Source organism: Aquila chrysaetos, chromosome 8 (assembly GCF_900496995.4).
Source record: "Aquila chrysaetos chrysaetos chromosome 8, bAquChr1.4, whole genome shotgun sequence".
Lineage (NCBI taxonomy): Eukaryota > Metazoa > Chordata > Aves > Accipitriformes > Accipitridae > Aquila > Aquila chrysaetos.
In genome coordinates, this window is record NC_044011.1 from 10,795,678 (window position 1) to 10,818,610 (window position 22,933).

The following is a 22,933-nucleotide window of genomic DNA, read 5'->3' on the forward strand; positions in this document are numbered from 1 at the left end:
ATAGCTGCATGGGGGTACACAAGGAGCAGGGCTGTCAGAAATTCAGAAAATCAGGTCTCATGTTATGCCACTTTTTATTCTATCAGGGCTGGCTTGAGACAACCCAGCGCCCCAGGTAACGGCATTTTGCTGCCTCAGGGATCAAATGGGATTTCAGCAGGGATCAGGCCAAGGACAGGGGCTGCAGGAGGAGTCAGGGGGGTTTGCTGCAGGTTGAGGCAGGGCAGAGAGGTGAGCTTGGGGTCTTCGAAGAGGACCAATTGGTCTTGAAGGACAAGAGCAGTCTCTCCCCCTGCCCTCCTGTTCCTCTCCATCTTCATGGGGTCAGGACACTTTGCCACAGTGCAGTCTTGTCTGAGGAGACAGAGGGTCACCCTGTCCTCCACACAGCCACCCATCCCTCAGAGAAGCACCCCCTTCTCCCCCTTTCAGTGGGACCCCACTGGGTAGGTGTTGTCCCCACTGTGTAGAGGTGGAGAAAGGCACAGGCCACGGCAGAGCTCCAGAAAGCAGAGATTTCCGAGATTTCTGGGGCCCCCTGAAGCTGGAAATAGTGGTGGGATGTGCTGCTCCCTTGTCACCTTCGCTCTCCTCCCAGACTGCCCAGGGCAGAGGCGGGGAGGAGGCATCCCCTGCTCTGTTCCCTGCAGGCAGGGCAGCCTCACGCCCTGCCACCGCTTTTGCCCCTGCGCTGAGCTGGGGCGAGGTGCTGGGGGTGGCTCCATGCCTCCCTCACATCCTGCTGTGCAGCTGGGATGCCCTGTCTGAGCACAGCAGTAAGTACATGATTAATATGTGCAACCTAGGAATTAATTAGGCAATCACACTACCAAGACCTTACTGCAATATTAAACGCTTGCAATTAACTATGTATTAAAGTCTTGCTAAACAGAGCCATTTCTCGGCCTTTGTAGAAACGTCAGTGTCTTTTGGCTGTCCTGACAGCAAACCTGCTTGCTACTGACCAGTTTGCTTTCTTTTATGCTGGTTTTTTTTTTTTTCTTCCCTTTCAAATTCACAGGCTTTCTTTGAGCTGTGCTTCTCCTGAAACCTACTTAACTCGCCTCTTCCCACTTATGCAAGGCACGGAGCAGCTCCCGCTCCTGCAGGGCTGCTGGTTCAAAAGTGTGGTGATGCATCCCCCCCGCCCTGGGCCACTCTGTGATCTCAGGAGTTCCCGTTAGGCCTTAGCATTTGTGTAATGAGTTGGGCGGTTAAGCGTCCCTTGACCACACCAGGAACTCTTGCGTGGCTAAGGCGGGGAGCAGCGCTGACCGTACCAAGGACTCCAGTTGCCTGGCAAAGGCGGGGAACGGGAGCAGTATTCGTCATTCCCTGACAGCCTTGGAACCTCCCTTATCTGAATCACAGCTCCTGTGAAAACAGTACCAGTGCTACCGGAATCCCAGTAATTTGCTGATGACTAAAGCCAATCGTCTTGCAAACCTATAAACAGCGGTACTAAGTGAGGTTCTTTGAGCTCTCCTGGACCGCAGCAGGCTGCGACCAGCATCTCCCACTGAGGGGGACGCCTCTCAGACCTCACAAAACCTCCAGTTTGTGAAAATCAGAGGACCGTTGCTAAAAGCTGACGACTGGACCTGGGCTGATACCCTTCTCTCCTTGAGGCTCAAGCCTTCACCCATTGAAAGAAATGCAGAGACATTTGACGTGAATATTTTCACTGAACTTGAGGGGAATTTTTAACAAGTATACCTTTTCTTATCTCTGTCTCTCCCTCTCTCTTAGTGTCTGTGTGCATATGTATGTGAATTAGCCTGGGTATCCTATAGCAAGTATAGTATAAATATTGCCTTTTCTTTGGTCTCTGTATAAATCATTCTAGTTTGATTCTAACTTGATTTTCTTTGTACGTTTCATCCATGTATTAAGTAATAGAGTGAACCTTGCCATCAAACTTTGTGAAGTCGCACTTTTTATAAATTCCTACTAAATCATTTTTGCTAATATCCTTGATGGTGATTCTTTAAGTGGTCGAAACCACTCATTTTGCAACAAAAATGAACATCTATACATGAGACAGGAGTCAATGTGTTTAAACCACGCCAGGAGTGACTATGCCCAGGCTGAGAATGGTGAAATAGATACCACCTCAGCCCTTGCCAGATAACTGTGGGTGCAGTTACCCAGTACATCGTGACAGCGAAACCTACCTTTGCCACCGGCAGAAATGTATGTTATGCTGCAGCCTCAGTCCCCCAGTTCACTCCATCCTCACTTGTTTGTTTATCAAGTCCCTTGTGTAGGATCTAGCCTTGTAATACCTGTTCTGTTTGCACTGCTTGTCTCACGTCAAGTCCTGCTACTCTTAGAGCAGGTATCAGCGGTTCAACTACGCAAAAGAAATAACAAACCTAAGACTTGGACTGCGAGTCCTTTGGCGAAGAGGCTTGTTCTTTCAGCCATACATGGCTCCTCACCAGGAAGCTGAAGCCCTGGGACCCGTGTGCTCCCCAGTCACCTTGGTGGCTGTGACAGCAGGCTGGGTTGAGACATGAGGATAACTGCGGATGGGCTGTGCTGGACCTGTGCTGGACCTCCCCAGAGCTGGGAAGGCCGGTCTGGCCAGGTCCAGCCTTGGCTCTGATGCTGGAAGTAGTCACCCCCTCCAGGCAGCTCTGGGAGGAGTTTTGTGAACTGGACGGGTGGGTGGGCTGGGGAAAAATCTCCAATTGGCATTTAAAAAAACCTGTGTGTTTTTCCTGAAATGCCTAGCACACCCTCCAGGCTCTGTGCCGGTAGTTACAGGGCTGCCTGTACTCCTTTGCTCCCCTTGGTAACCTGTTATCGCTGCCCCCTTTGATAAAAGCAGCTGTGCAAACCCCAGGCGCATTTCAAGGTGACCTTGCCATCTCCTTGGGAAGTCAGAGCAAAGCAGCAGGACCCTGGGGACCATGGCACAGGTTCACAACAAGCCAAGCTGCCCCAGGGCCAATTCCTTTTCCCTAGGCAGTGCAAGCATCCCTCATCCCAGCCCAAGCAGCAGCTCACAGAGCACTCTGGCAGCTTGTGGACCCGGATGACATTGGCACAGCAGCTCAGCAGTGCTCCCACCCTTGGCAAAAGCCATGCCACCTCACAGCTGCAGAAATTAAACTTTCAGAGAACAAGCTCCAGCAACATGTCATGCTCTATGCCACGGCAAAAGCTGAGGAGTGAGGACTGTGCACTGAGCTGTCTTTGTCATCAAGTGAGATATTCCCAGGTTGCACAATATTAAGTTGTAATTAGTGTTCAATGAGGAAATGAGCTCAAGCTGTGACTTTTGGATCTAGACGCAAATAATCAAAAACTAGAGGGTTTTGCCAAATATAGTGTGATTATCATCTAAGAAAAATGTGTTAGTAGTATGGGAGCCAACCACAAAGTACACTTTGTTTCTCGCAGTTATAAAATACGTTCTCATGGTGCAAATACATATCAAGTGCAAACACGTGTTGTCTGAAGTAACATAAGCAGCCTAAAAACAAGGTGTGTAGGCTCCCTCTATAGTCAGCTCTTAGATACCTAGATCTCAGTGCTGACCTGAAGAGCTGAGATCCCATGATGCAAAGCACTGGTGTATCACGGACTCTTTGGCAGTCCAAATTTGCTTAAACATTTTTTGACCGGCACCTTTCTCCCAGCAGGATTCACGTGAGATCGGGTGTTCTCTGGCCACCTGCAGTCAGCCCCACCGTGAGCTCAGCACTTTATGCCCTGGTTAATTTGTCAGAAATGTCCCTATGTGTCAACGCCTTGCCCAGACTAGCTGTGTACTGTGGGCTGCTCCAACTGCTATTAACAGCTCTGAGCGCACAGATCTGCTATTAACCACCACTGCAGGCTCCTGCTATATATGTGGATATGCATCTGGAGGTACCCGTCCTTCTCTATTGACTGGACAGGCCTGGAGAACAGGTGTAGACAGCTAGCTCAGTCTAGATGCTCGGCTTTTACATGGCTGACATTAGCCCTACCAAAAGCTACAAGACAGCTGGTCTCCCCATCACCACAAGGAGGACATCCTGCTTCTTCCCTCTCTTTTCCAGCTTCCCTCTCCCGGCCATGCGGTCCTGTCCCTTCCCTCATGCTGATTCTTTCTCATCCCTTCACTGAGCCCCGGCAACTGACTACTGCAGGATAAATCTACCCAGATATTTGCTAGGATCAGCCTCTGCCTACTTAGCAAGTTGACTCAATTTATGGAGTACAGGACCAACAGGTGCCAGAACAGGCTGTAGGAAAGAGGGTGGGGAGCAGGACCTTCACACCAAGAAACTGGACTGCCTCAGCCTGTCTCATGTACCTGCACCCCAATGCGCAGGCAGTGCCCCCCAGTGGGAGCCCAACTTGCTGTTTTTTGGATGTATCCAGTGATTCTCCATCACATTCCTCTGAACCTAGTATGTCCTGCTCAGGTCCATGGTAGAACATGATTACGGCAGATGGCATCATGCTCAAAGCCCCCTGTACAACATCTATGCTCTTGTTATACTCACAGGAAACAGAGCTATGATAAGGTCCAAATACATAGGGAAGCACCTAACCAAAACCTTTACTAAACGGCATGGATGAAAGAATGACTCGCTAGAAGGAAATCAATGCACAAATATTTACTCAGGCAAGAAGGCTTGTAGGAGCCTGAATGGAAATGTCTGTCTGAGGCACCTCTAGTAAATCATTTTAGCCTAAACTCTCAAAGACATGAAAACCAGTATCTCTGAAGAGCTAGCCTGTTAGATCTCTCTGCCTCAATTCCTTGGTCTTCAGGAGTGATTTCATGAGGAGATACTTTCAGATCTTTGAATCAGGGCTATTGTTTGACAGCCAAAAGTTATATATACTATCATTACGGGTATGCATTGTTTTTATGGATGGGTTAGATCTGTCTTGCATCTGTAATTTTTTTACAGCAGTGTTTTAGGTTCACTTTGTTCACCTTTGACCCAACCCTGTAAGCATACATCTAAAGCTCAGGAAGGTCAGAGTACAGGAACATTATCCCAGCTTTTGGAAGGCTGACATGTTTTAAAGTAGGCATGGTAATGCTTCACTACTGTAAACTGAAAGGATTACTGATTACATGCAGTAAACCTGTCACAGCTGACACTGTTTCATGAACCTGCCACTGCAGTGCAATATGGGTCTTTTGTCGGAGGCAGAGATGCCTTCTGCTAACAGAGGCACTCCAGCTTTGTTTATTTTGCTCCGCTGGCTGCCTACAGTGTTATATGCTGACTGATGTCATGCTGCATCCGTGCTAATAAATAAAATGGGCAGGCTCATTTTTTTTTATTGCTGGAGGCATGGGGCATGGCATGGCTTACATCTGTATACACCATCCCCAGTCAGGGTGATCTTTCCTGTCCTGCCTACCAGAAACAGCCTGTCTGGCATCACCACCCCAAACCTGCCTGGGCGTTGTGAGGACTGTTCTAACAGGAATCAGGCAAAACAGTACTGGGGAGTGTGGTAAAGATTAAGCAGTATGGGTATGGGACAGTGCTTGAGCCCATACGCAGTCCCGTTTAGTTTCTCAGTGCAGATGTCACCCTGGCAAGCTGTCACACTGCCTCCATTCACGTGTGCTCAGATCCACCAGCAGAACTGCATGCATGCTTACTCCCTGCTCTGCCCCCAGTGAAATGGAAAAAAAACCCAAACCCTGCTGCAAAACATCTTAAAGAGATCACACGAATGCCCTCAGGTGTGTCCAGGTGACAAGAGTCACATGCCCTTACCTTGGTAGGATGGACCGCTCAGTTCCCCAAAGACTGGTGTCACCGCACACAGGAGGGAGGCTTGTCAGGATGTTCGAGGGCAGCTCGGATGTCAATAACAAAAACCTCTGGACATCACGCAGTAGGTGAAGCTACTCAGTGGTCACTCCCACTTTAAGACAGTATTTCGCTTACTGGCAATACAAGAGCATACTCAAGTGACACTGGAGGTTTTCTGAAAGAAATAACATCAATTTGCCTCAAGAGCAGAGATACAACTTTCTGCTAGCATAACTGGCGTATGAACCCAGTACTTGCATCGGTCTTCCTTCTCGCTCTCCCCACCATGAAACTACACTAGGCAGAATCAGGAAAGGGAGTCAAGCAGATTCTTGTTGCCTTTAATTCAGTTTTGACTGACCCAGGTTTTAGCTGTTAACAAATGCATCAAATATGTGCTCTGCTGAGCAGTCTGTGTGGAGGTGGGTGCAAAGTTTAAAAGCTGCTAGTGCAGTGAGCTCCTTGAGCATTAACAGGGGGAATAGCCCATTCCCTGCTTCTGATGTGAAACAGACCTGAACAGAGATAGGTAAACAGTTTAGTTGTAAATGGTCAAAGTTCTGGTCTTTTCTTAGCTGAAAGATGTTTATTGCAAAGTAGCAGTCCCATTTGTGATTCGTGACGGTTCCTAGGTATGCCAGTTGTTGTAACTCAACAGGGCTTGTTATTAATAGCGCTTTAAAATATCATGTTACTGATCACCTCTGTTTTCCTCCAATGTTCATCGCTTAGTTTTGTGCTTCATGAAACTCAGAGAGGTCACCGAGTGGTCCTCAGGGAGAAATTAACTTAGTGACAGCAGCTTGCTCAGGGTTTCCCTTCAGAAGCACTAAAGAAGCTACAAAGTCATTACAGTCTGGCTTAGAAAGAGGGGTAGTAAAACCTGTCTGCAGAAAATTTGCAGGCAGAAATCTTTGCTCATAGATGTGTTTTGTTCAAATCCACACTTTTGATGTTCAGCTGCACTGAACATCTTCCAGTCCTCCATCATTGCTTACATTATTTGACACAAGCTAATTGTTCACAGGGCAGGCAAATAGGCAACAACATGAAAGGACCTTATGCAACCACGGCTGTGGGCAGGCGATATAAATCATCCCCCTCAGTAAAAGAGGCTGAGGATGTCTCCATTGCTTAAGCACACATTTACATATTAGCATTGCCTAATAAATTCACACGAAAGAGCGAGCTGTAAAGTGTTTGCGAGATGGGGCCGTGGTTTATGGCAGCCTTTGCCCGCCGCCTCCCCAGGGCGCAGGGCAGGAGGCAGAGGGCAGGGTGGGCACGCGAGGGCTGGTGACGGGTCTCGGGGCCACTCTCAGGTCCTCGGGTGCAGGGCAGCCACGTGTGAACCCCTGCAAATTCGGTCTGGGCACCTCTGACCTGGAAGTGCCAACTTGTACTGCGGCAGCTGGTCTGCTTCCTATTTGGGGCACAACACTATTCTCTAGCTATTAGGTACCTAAAAGAAATCTGCCCTATTGTGTCTTCTCTATGGTGTCTTCTTGTATACCCACAAAGCAGCAACCAAGTGGTCATCTGTTTCCAGTGTAATTTTGAGTATAAAGTTCTTCAGTTTTCTATATACAAGGGAGAGGACAACATTTCTTTCATATTTATGGCCTCTGAAAATACCGGACAAAGGAATTATCACCTATCCCATACTGTGCACTGACAGACTCTCAGTGACAGACTAAAAGGGTCCTAATCTAAGACATCAGCTCTCCTGTTTCAAACATCTCATAGACAAAACAAAATACCAACAGAGGCCAAAACAAGAGAGTCAAAGTTTGTTTAGAAATGGCATTTGGGAAACAAAGGTGGTGATACATGGCTTGACAATTGACAAAGTTAATTAATTATTTGTTTGTGAGTTTTGAGCAAACACTTCAGCTGTTATTTAAGCATGCAGAGAAGGGCAAAGCCCTGGAAAGTAGCTGAGTTAGAAATTTTAATGAGTTGCAACATACGAAGATGCCAACCCTAGGTGACATTTTAGAGCAGATCTGAGAATTTGACTTCTTGCAGAAACAAGCCCTCTTATGCCTGCTTTCTGCTACCTGTGCTCCCACTTACATGGGGATTTTTTTTTTTGCTGGGATTCACCCCTGAGCATCACTGCTTCAGTCCCGGGGTGGCTGAGCTGAGCCAGCGGTGTGGCTGGAGCCTGGAGGAGCAGCTGAATCACACTGTTCCTGAGTGGGGTGGCCACGGGGCCAGTTTCGGCAGCCTCTGGAGGTACGAGGTGAACTGGAACGCAAAGGGCATCAGCCGCACCGACCCCCTCGGCAGCCTTGTAGGCAACTGGAGCAGTGTGCCCCTTGGTCCCTGCCGGGACAGCTGGGACTACAACTCCCTGGGGACCTCACTTGTGACTGAGGTAAGACACAGTTTGTCCAGCAAAATCACTCTTGCCTGCACAACTTGAACCTAGAAGATGCTGAATTGGTAAAGTTCGCTTTTGGTGCACAGCCTGAGCCTGACTGCTAGTGACTATCAGGACTTGCTAGGGACTTCGAGCAAAGATTTGTATGGATAAATAATGGGAAATGATTGCTTTTCCTTGAAGATAATGCTGCAAGCTTGTCATCAATCAGACAATGGCTATTCTCATAATTCAGTATTTCAGTCACCAAACTGAGGGCAGCACCCCATAGCCCAAACTGAGGAATTGCACATATGGGTGATAATCCAAACAGATACTCATGTACAATGAAGAAGAAGTAGAAGATGGGGCTAAATTTGTCAGATAACAAGTTAGCAACAGCAGCGTTCTTTTCTTCCAACTTACACTGTCTAAACCAGATAGTTTAGAAAGTGAAAAACTGTGCAAACCAGTACTGTCTAAAAGCCATGTAGAGACCTGAAGCATAGGAAGGGCCTCAAGAGAGATTTCTTCTACTTCTCCTCCAGTTCCAAATCTGTATTAACTATACCTAAACCATGCCTAGCAGGTGTTTCTGTAACCTGTCCTTAAAAAACTGCAATGCTGGATACTTCACAGCTTCCTCAGGCAGGCTATTCATATTCCTTTGCTTCGCTATCATCACCATTACAAAGCAACACCACCTCATGTTCCCTTGGGACAGATGGGTTGGGGCAGTGAAGAGCACTCCCAGCCATCCTCTGCGTCAGTTGAGCCAGGGAAACCAATCTGAGCTGTTTGGTACCACCCCAGCAAACTTGGCTGGGTTAGAAAGAGATTAAATAAGCAGCCAAAGACATTCATGCTGCTTTCAGGTCTGAAGTCTGGTTACACCTGAATGAGTATTTTCAGCTGTAGCGAAGTTAACACCAGTTTGCCCTCCCCTCCTCGCTGGGTGCGGGTTGGTAACCTGTTAATTGTAAATCAAAAGCAAGTTAGAGAGTACCGGTTCACTGCAGAGAAAAGTCAACCAAATCCTGGGCGTTTTGCCAGTGCTAATGAGGAGCAGGACAGCCGTCTCTTGGCTCATAGCAGACCTGCCACCTCTCACGCCCTGCACTGATTTCACACAGCGAGATAATACCCGGTTAGAGAGAGACCTTGGCATCTGGGAAGGAAACGATTTTCCAAGTATCCTCCAAATTTCAAGCAGATGGGTGGGGAGGAGAGGGTGAGATTCGTCTGAACTTTTAAATTTGTTCATTCAAAGTTTCTCTCCCTTTCTCACTCTCCCTATGTGTCATTGTGCAATCATTTTCCAGGGTGTAACTTTTCCACAAGGTTTGGGAAAATCTGGACAAGATGTATCGCAGATGTCAGTTTAAGAGATTAGAGGGTTTCTTTTCTGGAGCCTGCTTTCTAGTTGTGTGTCATTGGTTTCCTTCCTCCTCAAACAGCCATGGTTTGTGTTGAATGTTCCTGCACTTCTCACTGTGGTTGACCTTGCAGTTTAACCTGGTGTGTGAGGACTCCTGGAAGCTGGACCTCTTCCAGTCATGTGTGAACGCTGGGATTTTCTTGGCTCCCAGAGCGTTGGCTACATAGCAGACAGGTATGTAGTATGTAGACAGGTGTGAGATGACCTGTTTCTTCTGGTTATCTGCTTGCTGCATGTTGCTGAACAACGTTCACGATTCAAAGAGGCAATGAATGCAATTAAAACTTGATTCAAAAGGCCCATGTGTCACTTACAAAGGGGTGGATGGTGGTTCCTAAGCCCCTGCTTTCAAAGGCGGTTGTGACCCAAGGAGTCCACAGAAATGCTATGGTGTTGCTCCACTTTTGCAGCCTCTCAGTGGCTCCATGAGGAACTTGCATATTCACAAGTGAAGAGATTTTGTTTTCTTTCACAGTGGCAAACTGCAATCCGAGCTCAAGAGTTTGAGATGAAATTTCAACTCACACACCAAGAACTATTTGCCCATCTTTGTGATAAATTTGTTTCACATTAATTTTAACAGTGTTCAGATGGCCATAAATCACTTTCAAAATAGGACAGTTTTTCTCAGATACAGAAATAGAAGAAGCTGTTCCTTCCTAAATTTTCTTCAGTACCTCTTTTTCTCATTTGGCTTTGTATGTAGCCGGATCTAGACATTATTATCCCTCATCTCCTCTTTTCCATCACAAATATCATTGTGCCATGTATCTTCCCAGTGGCTTGGGGTTTTTTTAGGTTAGACTCTGAACAAATTTAATGCTTTGTAGCTGACCTTCCTGGCATGTTTACCAAATTTTTCAGTAAAATGGGAAAAGAGGCTGAGACCGGAATTTGAAGAGGTGAAGGTAACATGGGGTGAACAATCCTTCTGTAGAGTCAGTCTGTCTTGCATAAATTTTTTTTTCTTTGTATTCTGAGAACACAGGAGAGCACAATGAGCAATAGCCTTTTCCTCCCATGCTGCTCAGGTCCCCAAATCATCTCTGTTGGACAGATATTACTACCGGTCCCTTCATTTCACTTTCCCTCTCCTCCAAGGGGAAGGTCTACAGGAGGGGGCACAGCCGTCCCCCACAGTAATTCTGCAGTGTCACAAAATAAGGATGGGACTGTGTTTGTCTCTCTGGTCGCTGCTCCCATTTCATTACAGGCAAACACAGCATCGGTTAGGTTGTGCACACCACCTTTGTGGGGAAAGCGGCCACCACAGTCCTAGCTAACCCCAACCTGTCCCTCCACACGGCCAAACCTGCTTGTGAAGAAGCTCACCTACACACAGATTGGACAGACTGCTTTCCAGTCCTCAGTAAACCATTATCTTACTGCCAGTGAACCAGACCATGGTCTTTTTATGCTTTCTGCTTAAACAGATTTTGCATCAGAAGACAGTGATTTATCAAAGTAACTCTTTCTGGCCATATCTTGCATGCGGCTACACCTTTGGCAAAAAGCTTTCTCAGGTGAAAGACATCAAATGGCTACAGCAGTACTGCAAAGATCCTACATTCAGTCTTCAGTCCTGGTCTGGAGTCCCCTGTTTGATATGAAAGACACAGGTTGACACGTTTATGCCAATTTTTGTGTTTCTTCACATGCATTTTGAAAGATGTTGGTTTCTTTTTTGCATCGGAAACATATGTCAGGCCCCCATCCTCTCTTTCCCTTAAACCCAAATTCTTGTTTTCTGGCCAATCTTCTAGTAAATTTGAAAGTATTCCATCCTTGTTCCCATAACTGATGCTCAGATAATGGTGCACAGCTTATGGAAGCAAAGGAGGGGGTATGTAGCAGCTGCTCATCCAGGCATGACAGGACATGAAACAGCAGCGAGCAGATCCTGTGATCGTCAGAGGCACCACTCTGCAGATCACCTTTTCAGCACAGAGGTGGATTAAGCAATCATGTTCACTAGCAAAGGCATTTCTTGGCAGCATATGGCTGTGCGAGCCAATAGAAACCGGAGCTCCCAAAGCCACAGCCAGTTATATCTTAAATGCTCTCTCTCTGTGTCAAAATACTGAAGGATCTTTTTACCAAGGCTTATTATCAAGCAAAAGTATGAAAAGACAGGAGGGAGTAGGATATCACTGCTGCTAAGATAAAGCACATGCATGTCATAGCAACGAGAGGTTTTCTACTGCTCTGCTCACTGCCATCCTGCCCCAGTTCACCGCGGTCCCTGCACTGCAGGCACCCAAGAGCAATACAAAATCTCATACTGTGCCGGGTTGACCCTGGCTGGATGCCAGGTGCCCACCAAAGCTGCTCTATCACTCACCCCCTCAGCTGGACAGGGGAGAGAAAATATAACGAAAGGTTCGTGGGTCGAGATAAGGACAGGGAGAGATCACTCACCAATTACCATCATGGGCAAAACAGACTCGACTTGGGGAAAATTAACTTAATTTATTACCAATCAAATCAGAGTAGGGTAATGAGAAAAAAACCCAAATCTTAAAACACCTTCCCCCCACTTCTCCCTTCTTCCCAGGCACAGCTTCACTCCCAATTTCTCCACCTCCTCCCCACAGCAGTGCAGGGGGACGGGGAATGGGGGTTACAGTCAGTTCATCACACCTTGTCTCTGCCAATCCTTCCTCCTCAAGGGCAGAACTCCTCACACTCTTCCCCTGCTCCACCGTGGGGTCCCTCCCACAGGGGACAGTCCTCTATGAACTTCTCCAACATGAGTCCCTCCCACGGGCTGCAGTTCTTCACAAACTGCTCCAGCGTGGGTCCCTTCCACAGTGTGCAGTCCTTCAGGCACACACTGCTCCAGCGTGGGTCCCCCATGGGGTCACAAGTCCTGCCAGAAAACCTGCTCCAGCGTGGGCTCCTCTCTCCACGGGTCCGCAGGTCCTGCCAGGAGCCTGCTCCAGCGCGGGCTTCCCACGGGGTCACAGCCTCCTTCAGGCACCCACCTGCTCCGGCGTGGGGTCCTCCCCGGGCTGCAGGTGGATATCTGCTCCACCGTGGACCTCCATGGGCTGCAGGGGGACAGCCTTCCTCACCGTGGTCTTCCCCACGGGCTGCAGGGGAATCTCTGCTCCGGTGCCTGGAGCATCTCCTCCCCTCCTTCTGCACTGACCTGGGGGTCTGCAGGGCTGTTTCTCTCACATCTCACTCCTCTCTCTGGCTGCAGTTTCTGTGCCCCAGCAACATTTTTTCCCTACTTAAAGATGTTCTCCCAGAGGCACTACCACCGTCGCTGATGGCCTCAGCCTTGGCCAGCGGCGGGTCTGTCTTGGAGCCGGCTGGCATTGGCTCTGTCGGTCATAGGGGAAGCTTCTAGCAGCTTCTCACAGAAGCCACCACTGTAACCATCCTGCTACCAAAACTTTGCCATGCAGACCCGTTATACATACCCAGAGAGTGTTGAGCTCAGGGCAAAAACAAACCCAGAAGCCTCAAATTTAGTAGAGGGAATGGAAAAAAGGCCCATGAATTCTCTGTTTACTGGATTTGAGATGATAGCCATCCTCTTCTCGTCAGACAGCCTGAGCACAGCTGGAGTGCTAGTTTTCCCATGCATGAGATTGCTGCAACCTGCTGTAGTCAGGACAACTCCTGCAAACATTTCAGGTGCTTCAGGGGAGGTTTCATAAGCTCTTTCTAAATGTGCTTCTCTCTGAGGGATTAGACCTACTCATTTGTTTGATCGGTCTCTGGGCACACATCCAGGCACTGACTTTGACATTCAAGAGTCAGAGGTGTCTTGGAAATGGCACCCCTGTGTCCCTAGAGAGCTCCCAAGGTCAGTGCTAACATGCAGCATCACGCCTCTGCCATTCAGACCTGGGGCACTGGGAAAGGACCTTTGCGGGAGAGGGCTCCTCTCATGGTCTGATGAGCCTCTCTTGGGCTGGACTTTAAGGCAAGTCAAAAATGTCTGTATCTCAGGCTTATGACAGGAGGAAAGTTTGAGCGATGGGATCTGCTGATGTTATTGTGGAGAACAGAAGACATTTCTTTTGGCTGGCATTTATTATCATGCTATTTTTGTTAGTGGGCATTGAATAATTTAATGGGTTTTATAAATCATACTTCTAACTGAATATCTATCTCTGTCAGCTAGAAAACTAATGCCTTTCCAGTGTTCCAGTAAGCTTGTTTCTTTTGGAAGCAATTTATTTCTGACTATCAGTGAGTCACAGTGATACAGGGAATGACAAACAGAGATGTACAAAACCCTCTTCAAGAAGAGCTCAATAGTCAGCCAAGGTTGATGAGAAAATAGGTAAAGATCACAGTTCTTAAACAAGATCTCCATTAAAAAGCTATTGCAGCTTTGAAAGATGGACTGAAGAGCCATATCAGAGCATTTTTTGAACTCATTAGCTAAGTCATTAACCAGAAGTGAGCAATGACCTGAAAACACAGGACAGGGCAGTCCTCTGAGCTTCCATTGAGATGAAAAATTTTGCAAAGGGAAGAGCAGATGCAGATAGAGGCTCCTACTCAAAATGAACAGAGAAGAGGGGAACAGGAACCATCTCCAGTCTCTTCAAATCCTTTGGTTTGCCACCCTACCCTCCCAGCAGCTGAGCTTCTTTCTTCTCTTTTCTTCTTTCCCTCTGCAGGTTTGGCTGCAAACTCTGCCTCCTGGTCACAGTCCTCGTCAATGGGGTCTCGGGGTTCTCATGGCCTTTGCCCCGAGGTACACCTGGACAATGATCTTCCGTCTGATACAGGGGCTGGTCAGCAAGGGGGGGAGCTGGCTGACAGGCTACCTCCTCAGTTCCACCAGCTTGCAATTACACTTTCTGGGCAGGAGCACCCTGTTTAGCAGCAGGGCTGACCCCCCGCTGGTGCCATCCGATTTTTAAGGAACTGTGTGTAACGAGCACAGTGACACTGTGCTATTTACTGCCAAACTGCACCTCTTTGCTTAAATGCAGATGTTTATGACTCAACCTTGCACCAGCTCATAGACATAAATGGAGTAATTAGGAGGCAGCTCTGAAAACTAGGCAGTGTTCATACCTGGAGAGGCACGTGCCAAAATGAAGAATAAGGTCTAAAGACAAGAACTAATTGAAAACGGTACAAACATGTATGCTACTTTTCTGGGAGAGGCAGCAAATGGGTGCTGGGAGAGATAACACTTGTGCTGCAGAGCCTTGGTACCAAAATGCTTTTTGCTGTGCTGTTTCACATGCTTGGTGGGTAGGGAGGCTCTGTTCCCAAGCTGTACGGGAGGAGGGAGATGGAGGCAAGCAAGTACCAGCTGTCTATTTTATTTTCCCACATAGTTGTTAGCTAGAAGGAGTGGGATGAAGAAAGCAATGTTTGCCCTGTGTTAATGGGTGAGGGCCTGACACCCTCAAAGGCAGGGACCCCAGCTGACCATCAGAGGAGGAAGGGTCAGGACTTGTCCTGTGATTTACACCGGGGACCCAGACCTGCTCTGCTTTCCCAGCCAAACCCACGCCCGCACAGCGCACAAGAGCACAGCTACGCACAGGGGCTCCACGTGGTTCTAGCTGGCAGGCGTTACGTTCCCCCAGCTCTCCAAACCGATTTATTTTTGCTCATATGACTTCTCTTTGCAGTTGCAGAGTCTGTTGGCTCAAACTACAGGAGGGCAGCAGGCATCACTTACCGGCTTGCCTTCAGCCTGGGACTCCTCATCCTCACCGCCCTGGCTTATGCCCTTCCACACTGGAGGTGGCTCCAGCTCATGGTCACACTGCCCAATTTCTTCTTCTGCTCTACTATTGGTAAGTGCCTGCTCTTACAGCTCCCAGCAACACCGAGCCTAAAACTGGGGCCCGTAACTGGGAGTTGAAGCTTCTCTGTAGGGCTTGGCCGTAGTGCTACACATAGGATTTCAAAGACAACATCAGATCAGGTCTGGCATTTTTCTGTTGTCCTGTTCTGCCTGCCCAGAGGTTTAGTCTGAATCACCTAAGAGTAAGGGAGTTCCTGCAACATGTCGTAGCACTTCTGTGTTTGGAGTCCTTGCCACCCATCACAAACTACTAAGTCGTTATTTCTTGAACAGTACTTGAGCTACTGTGAGAAGTGACCTTTTTCTAATCATTGATTAAAATTGCTTTCTTTTTAATGCAGTCAACAGACTTCTGTTGACTATTTGCAAAAAAATTGAGTGATAATGCTCCTTAGAAAATTCCATTACCAGATCAGGGAACAGATTTGGGATGGGGTTTTTGTTTGTATTTTTTTGGAAAGTTTATTTTCAACATGGAGAAGCTGAAGGATCAGGTTTACAGCTGTTCTCTTTTATATCTACAGACTATTAGCCATTTCTAAAACATGTGAACAGAATTTATCTCAGACTAATGTTTCCAAATGATAATAAACTGGTTTTAGCCTCAAAAAAAAAAAGGGGGGGGGCTATGTTGTCATTCAAGTGGAGCACAAATTAGAGTGCAATCGCTGACAGACACAGCTACCAGTAAGTTCAATACCACCCTTGGATATTCAATACACCATAGGATCCTAGCCTGAGAAACTCAGTTCCATTTTCATTTTCTGTGTACCAGTAATATGCATTTTCCTTCCCTGTAGCTGTCATGCTTAGATGTGTTGCAGGTGTCTGCCCAAGTCCCCCAGGTGGCTCATAGCTCAAAAGCAAAATGACAAAGTTATGGAAATTATTAAGCACATTGCCAAGGGAAATAAGAAGAAGCTACCATTCTCTTTCCAGGTGACTACGCTGCATTTGCTGCATATATGCAAACCTTGGGGCAAATAATGTTATGCGTTTAGGATTGTTTGGGGTTTAGAGTAGGGAGCAGCTTGCGACCAAAAGCACTGCAGTTCCCTAAAGGAAATGCAAGTGAGTTTTCTTCTCTTTGACTGCCCAGGACCCTCACAGAGCATATTTGGGGAAAGAAGCTTGCAAAAATAGCCAGCAGACAAGAAAAATTCTTCCTTTAAGTAGTATCAATCAACAGTAAACTCCCCAAATGTCATGACTGAAAATTCCAGAACATCCTTATTCATTATTTTTTTAAATGCTGCTTCATGCCATGCAACAGCCTCATAGACACGGCTGCACAGATATGAAAACTGTCTATATAAATTTTCATGTTTCCTTTCTCCAAAACATCTGGAGGAGTTATTTTGCCCTCACTTACTGAACTGGCAAATGAAAGCCCTCATCCTCCCATTAATCCAAAGGAAAATATTCATTGCAGTGCTCACCACCTTCTCCCCTGCCCACTGTAATCTCTTGTCTCTCTGTCACTTGTGCTCCCAGAATCTCAACTCTGAAGATGTGTATGGAGAAAAGCTGAAACCTTCATTTCTAGACCTGGACTGGACACCTCAGATCAGAAAACACACTTTCATTTGGTGTACAGTTGGTAAGGGAAGGCTTTTGCAGCTCAAATGGAGGTGTGTGACTCAGTGCCCTAAATTGTTGCCATTGATTTAAGCCTGTTTTGCTCCTGACCAGCTGCAAATCTCAGTTCTTTGCATAAACTCTCTCTCAAAGGGTTTGGCTTCATTTGCACCCTGTTCTCTGCCCAGGTTCACAAGCTCCATCCTCTACCTGGGCCTCATCATGCACATGAGAATAGCTGCTGGGAGCATGTATCTGGATTTCCTCTATTCTGCTCTTGTCGAGTTCCCAGCCGCCTTCATCCTCATGCTAACACTGGATTGCATTGGCCATCACTACCCCTGGGCTGCAGCAAACGTGATGGCAAGTGGTGCTTGTCTCGTTACGGCATTAGTCCCAAGCAGTGAGTCATGCAAACCTCCTCTGTCAATGAACTCTCTCCCTGTCTCTTGGATATTGCCATGGAAAATGGAAAACAATCCTTGCTAACCTGGTCCATGTCAGTATTGTGATCCAGTGAAGACAAATACCATAAAAGCTAATGTATATCCCACCATCAGCATTTATAGTAGCTAATGAGAGGCTGGAGAAATGGGGTGAATTAAATTTCCAAAATGGCATCAAATCAGATGGCAAGTCTGCAGGCACTAGATCATGAGACATGCCATGTTAAGTCCACAATTTTTGTCTGGCCTAAAATTTGGATTTGAATGCATAATCCAGGCTTTTCATCCAAAAATCCCCATGGTTTCTGTTTCTGAAAAGGAAAAATGTATGGGCACGTGCACACACTTACACACCATCTGGGTACAGTAAGTGCTTTCTGCATCTGCACATCAACAGTGCTGCTACCATAAATGTAGGGTGTTGAGCAACCACAGTGACAGGCACTTGGCTTTTGTTTAGCTAAGCATTCTCTCCAGGGCCATAAGTCTCAAAGCAATGTGTCCCTTAAGGGCCACCGAATGAAACATTTTTCCTTTTTCTTTGTGGAATACAGCTAGACTGAAACCACAGACATAACACTGCCAAACAGCTATCAGTTCATGGGGGGACAAAGATAAAACCACAAAATGTTACGGAAAAATGTCATAGGCAACAATCACAAAGCATCCAAACAATTGAAACTCATTTTAACAAGCGACTGGGGAGCCCAGGGGCTGTGCAAGGGACCTCTGGGCTTTGCCGGGGGAGCACAGGGGTGGGAGTCCTACGGCCCCGCAGCTGCTGCCTGTGCCAGGGCACGGGGAACAGCAGTGCCCGGGTGAGTGCCGTGCACCGGGGACAGGCACGGCTGGTGAAGACGCTGCTGCCAACCCTGCTCAGCCCCTGGTTTAATGCCCCGCCAGGCTCGGCGGCAGCACCTACCAACAGAGACCCCAGCCTTCCCCGCTTGCCCGCGTGGGCACCGCCACGCTCGAGCCGAGCCACCTTCGAAACCCAAAGTCCAACCCTCCCCAAAAGGGTTGTTTTTCACCCAGGCCGGCTCTGCAGGGGCAGCGGGGCAGGCAGAGCCCCGGCTGGGAGGCAGGGATGGCCCCGGACTCCCACAGCTGCAATTGCTGTAAACCACATGCAGCAGCGGCTAGTGTCTCAGCTCTGCAGAGGCTCTGCCAGCAGGGTTCACTGGCAGCTATGGGTCAGTAAAATACTACCCTGGGCTTGATGCATCCCTCAGCTGGCTAAATGAGGGAAAAGCTCAATGCTCCGTGTGTGCACTAACAGCTAAAACAGCTGAAGCCACGATCCAAGGTCAGTTTGGGATATGAAAGCCCATATGGCACGCAAAAGTGTCCTGGACTGACTCTACACGCAGGGCTGGGGTATTAATTTATTTGCAGCAGAAATTGGTAGCTCCAGCTGTGAAAGTCGCTCTACCTTAAGAGGCGACTGTCAGCACAGGGAAACGCGTCCTCCCTGCCACGGCCGGCTGCCGCCAGCACCTGAAGGTGGCTTTTGAGCAGGAGAGCACCTTGGCATAGCAGCGGGAGATTTTGGCAGCTCGCACAGCCATCCTACCTGCCCAGGGAGGGTGTGGCAGCGAGGCGAAGGCACAGCTCCCTGGGGAAAGGCAAGCAGGTTGATGGCACGGAAACCCTACTCGAGCTGGCTGTTGTACCTGTGCAAAGTAAAGCCGGGGAACACAACCCTCCGTCACATCATCCTCCCAAAAACTTAGCGTTCCTGTCTAAGCATCTATGGCTGCCAGCTGCACCCTGCATGCACCCAGGGGTGCTCACCACCCTGGTCTCACCTCCCATATGAGGCTGTGCCGGTGAGGGTACCGCTGATGTCCCTGGAGATGCTCACACCCGACAGGGACAAAGCTAGCTGAGGTGTGGTTTTAAATTTGGGGAAGCAATGCAAGGAATGTCCTGTGGTTTTAGTGCTTTCTCCTCCTGGCATGACTCTCACCTGCTGTAGCAGCTCCCAGGGTGAGGGTAGAGCTCCATGGGCACTGAAGGAGCCACTTGGATTTACTGAAGCTGATGTGGAGCCAAAAGACACGTGGCCTGGTAAAAAATTGGGTGTGGTAGGAAAAGGACCCAGCCTGGCCAGAAAGGGATGGCAACATAGCACAGGGTAGAGCATGGAGAGGTTGCCTCTCCGAAAAGTTAGGAAGTCCATACGTGCAACCACACACCCAGACATTACTTTAGAAACCACCTGGAATAACAGTTTTTACAGTAGGAAATGCCAGAGTTAAAGTTACTAATGCTACTGTTGTGATAGGATTTCCAGACAGCAGCAAATCTGTAATGAGGCCACAGAAAGTCTCCAACTTACTCCTTATTCTGCTGCTCTTCAAAATAATCTACCTTCATTTCAAAAATTGCCAGTGATGAGACATCCATTCAACCTAGTTTTCAGTGAATGTAAGCATATGGATTATTTGGTGGATAATGCTGTTAGCCACCAGGAGCATCATCTGCCTTTTCCCCTTTCCTTCCTCAGGCAAGAGAGAAGCAAAGAAAAAATTATTTATCTCCATGTTCTGAATTCCGAAGCTACCCCGAAGTAAAAATCATAGAATCATAGAATTGTTTAGGTTGGAAAAGACCTTTAAGATCATCGAGTCCAACAGCAAACCTAGCACTGCCAAGTCCACCAGTAAACCATGTCCCTAAGCACCACATCTACACGTCTTTTAAATACCTCCAGGGATGGTGACTCCACCGCTTCCCTGGGCAGCCTGTTCCAGTGCTTGACAACCCTTTTTGGTGAAGAAGTTTTTCCTAATATCCAATCTAAACCTCCCCTGGCACAACTGGAGGCTGTTTCCTCTTGTCCTGTCACTTGTTACTTGGGAGAAGAGACCAACCCCCACCTCGCTACAACCTCCTTTCAGGTAGTTGTAGAGGCTGATAAGGTCTCCCCTCAGCCTCCTTTTCTCCAGACTAAACAACCCCAGTTCCCTCAGCCGCTCCTCATAAGACTTGTGCTCTAGACTGCTCACCAGCTTCGTTGCCCTTCTTTGGACGTGCTCCAGCACCTCAAGGACCCGTTTTGCCCCGGATCTGCCTTTTTTGGGGCAGGGAGGTAGAAGGGAGCTGGCGGAGCAGCCATAGCAAGCCCAGCCCTTGACCCCACATGCAGGGGATGAGGCAGGCCAACGTGATCTTTTCCCTGTTGCACTCTCCCAGCTGCCAGCACTCTGTGGCTTGGGGACTTCCAAAGCCAGAGGTCATCTGCCTGTATTTCTGCTTCAGTCCCTCGCGGACTGCCCTTCCACAAATTTTTCTATTTGCCTTCTGAACACATTCATGCTTCTGGCATCCCAGGGCATCTGGCAGCAGCGACGCATACGGCGTGAGTGGGAAATTCATGAAGGAATGCTTGTTATAAAACTAAAAATCTCTTTGGGCTCTCACTCACAGCTCATTTCTGTACTGAGTGGGAGTGCATTCATGAGCCCAGCTCACCTTCTCCAAGTTATGTGTAACTCTGCATGAAAGCAAGCGTGTAGACAGTAACTGATTTACTGTCACAATTCCCCCTACACCCATTAAAATCTTGGTACTGTTGGTCAGTCTATGGCTCCTGATGGCCAGCAGATCGGCTTTGTGAGACAGCTCCTGCTGCCCAGAGCCCGCCTCAGGAGCCCGGCGCATCCAAAAGCCCCTCTTCCCTCCCAGTTTACTCCTTTCTTCCAGAGAAATAAGTACAAGAAATAAGTACAAAAAATAAGCACTTCTAAGGCCAAAGTGGCTTTTAAGCTTTGGCATCCCAGAATTTGACTGCATATTAGGCAAGCTGGAAAAAAAAAAGGAAGGCAAAGAGGAGCTGGAGGCAGCGAAGCCTCAGGACGCGGGAGGCTGTGTGCAACTAAAACATCATTAGGGATCAGTGATGGGGCGAGAAAGCCCCATGGGGGCCACCCACTGGGAGTGGCACGAACAATAAAAGGACACCATGCCCTGCATATTAAAGCATATTCATGTTTGTGTTTATGCATGAGTTTAGTTTTTTGCATGGCCAAACTCCAAAACAGCTGTAAGGCATAAGGACTGAGGCAGACGGAAGGGGCCAAAAAAAGGATATGGCTTTTGAAGTAGATCTCCCTTAATAACATGCTGGAAAACCACTACTGTAGTGCTTTTGAAGGTTGAAGGGTCTTCTCTACGGCCCTGAGAAGCACTTAAAATGTGATTCACATCATATTCATCAACTTGTGTATACTCTCTGGATTTGGGTTTTTTCCTGACCAGTCCCAGTTCTGGAAAAGGGCACATTTCTTCATATTTTAAAACATTTACAGAATGTAGGATGACACAGTCCCATACAGTAGGGATGGGATTAGAGCAAATTGCAAAAAAATCTAGCACATACATTGTTTTGTTCACACAATACACAAAGGCAAGTCTAACCATTAACTGTTTCCAGGGGAGCTGGAGAGGACATGAGCTTTGTACTGGCCTGCAGGACGTCATTTTCTGCCAATTCATTAACACATGCATACAAGAACACCTTGACAAAACAACCATGTTAAGATTACAGCTTGCAGACAAGAAGCGTTAATGAGTCTTTGATACACCACAGAGCCTGTGGCCACGTTTGATGGGATAAAATTAGCACTGGAGTCTCCAAATAGCAGCTATGCTGGCACGGTGGTGTTTGGATGTGGGTGCTGACAGCAACAGCAGAGGACAAGAACAGTGCTTAGAAAGTGCTGCCCTGGACCACTACTGCAGCCAGGCTGTCCATCAGATGATGCCAGGGAGAACACCAGCAACTTTGTAAAAGTAAAGAGCAATTCTTTCCAAAGCCCAGTTACTGAAGGTTGATGGGTACCCTGAAACGTGGAGAGTTTATGTTCTCTTTAGGTACCGTCCTTATACAGCCCAGTTTTTTAGTAGATGGGTGGGGGACAGGGTCTTCTTAAAGGGCCAGTCTCATTTTCATTAACCTGGACACAACCTTGTCCAGGTGCTGCCTGGGCCAGCCCAGGTTGGGGCCTGAAGTGTTCCTTCCCACACTCCAGGGACAGCCCTGCCACTGAGCTGGTTACACTCCAGCAGCCCCAGGAGCACACAAGCTTCAGCTGCTATTAAGGGGAAGGGGAGCTGGAAAACTGTTGTTTTATCTTAGGCAGCTTGTCTCACAACCTGGAGGAGATCCACTCCTACCACACACCCAGGACACAAAAGCTTTCTGCGCTTTGAGAGCAACCATGGGCAGCTGGACCAGATTTGACATGTTTCATTGACTTCCCAACTCCAGGAACAGATGAGGTCACCAGTGAGGAAATCAATAAAGCACATTTGCCCTTTTGCTCATTAAGGTGCCACCAGAAGCCAATGCCGATATAACTTGTAGGCGACTGCAAAGCGAAGGCACAGCAGAGCCTGCCACCTCCGCAGCTCCTGCTGTGGCAGTAGCAGTGCTTATGGAAAGAAATGCCAGCGTGATTGGGTAACGGTCCGGAGAGTCAGCTTCTGTAGTTACTCATTTATTCATCCCAGTATTTGCTTTGC

General features: G+C 47.9%; 1 pseudogene; it reads left to right on the forward strand.

The window, feature by feature from the left end:
* The first annotated feature begins 7,757 nt into the window (after positions 1–7,757).
* On the forward strand, positions 7,758–18,940 carry LOC115344817 (annotated as a pseudogene).
* Positions 18,941–22,933: the final 3,993 nt, after the last annotated feature.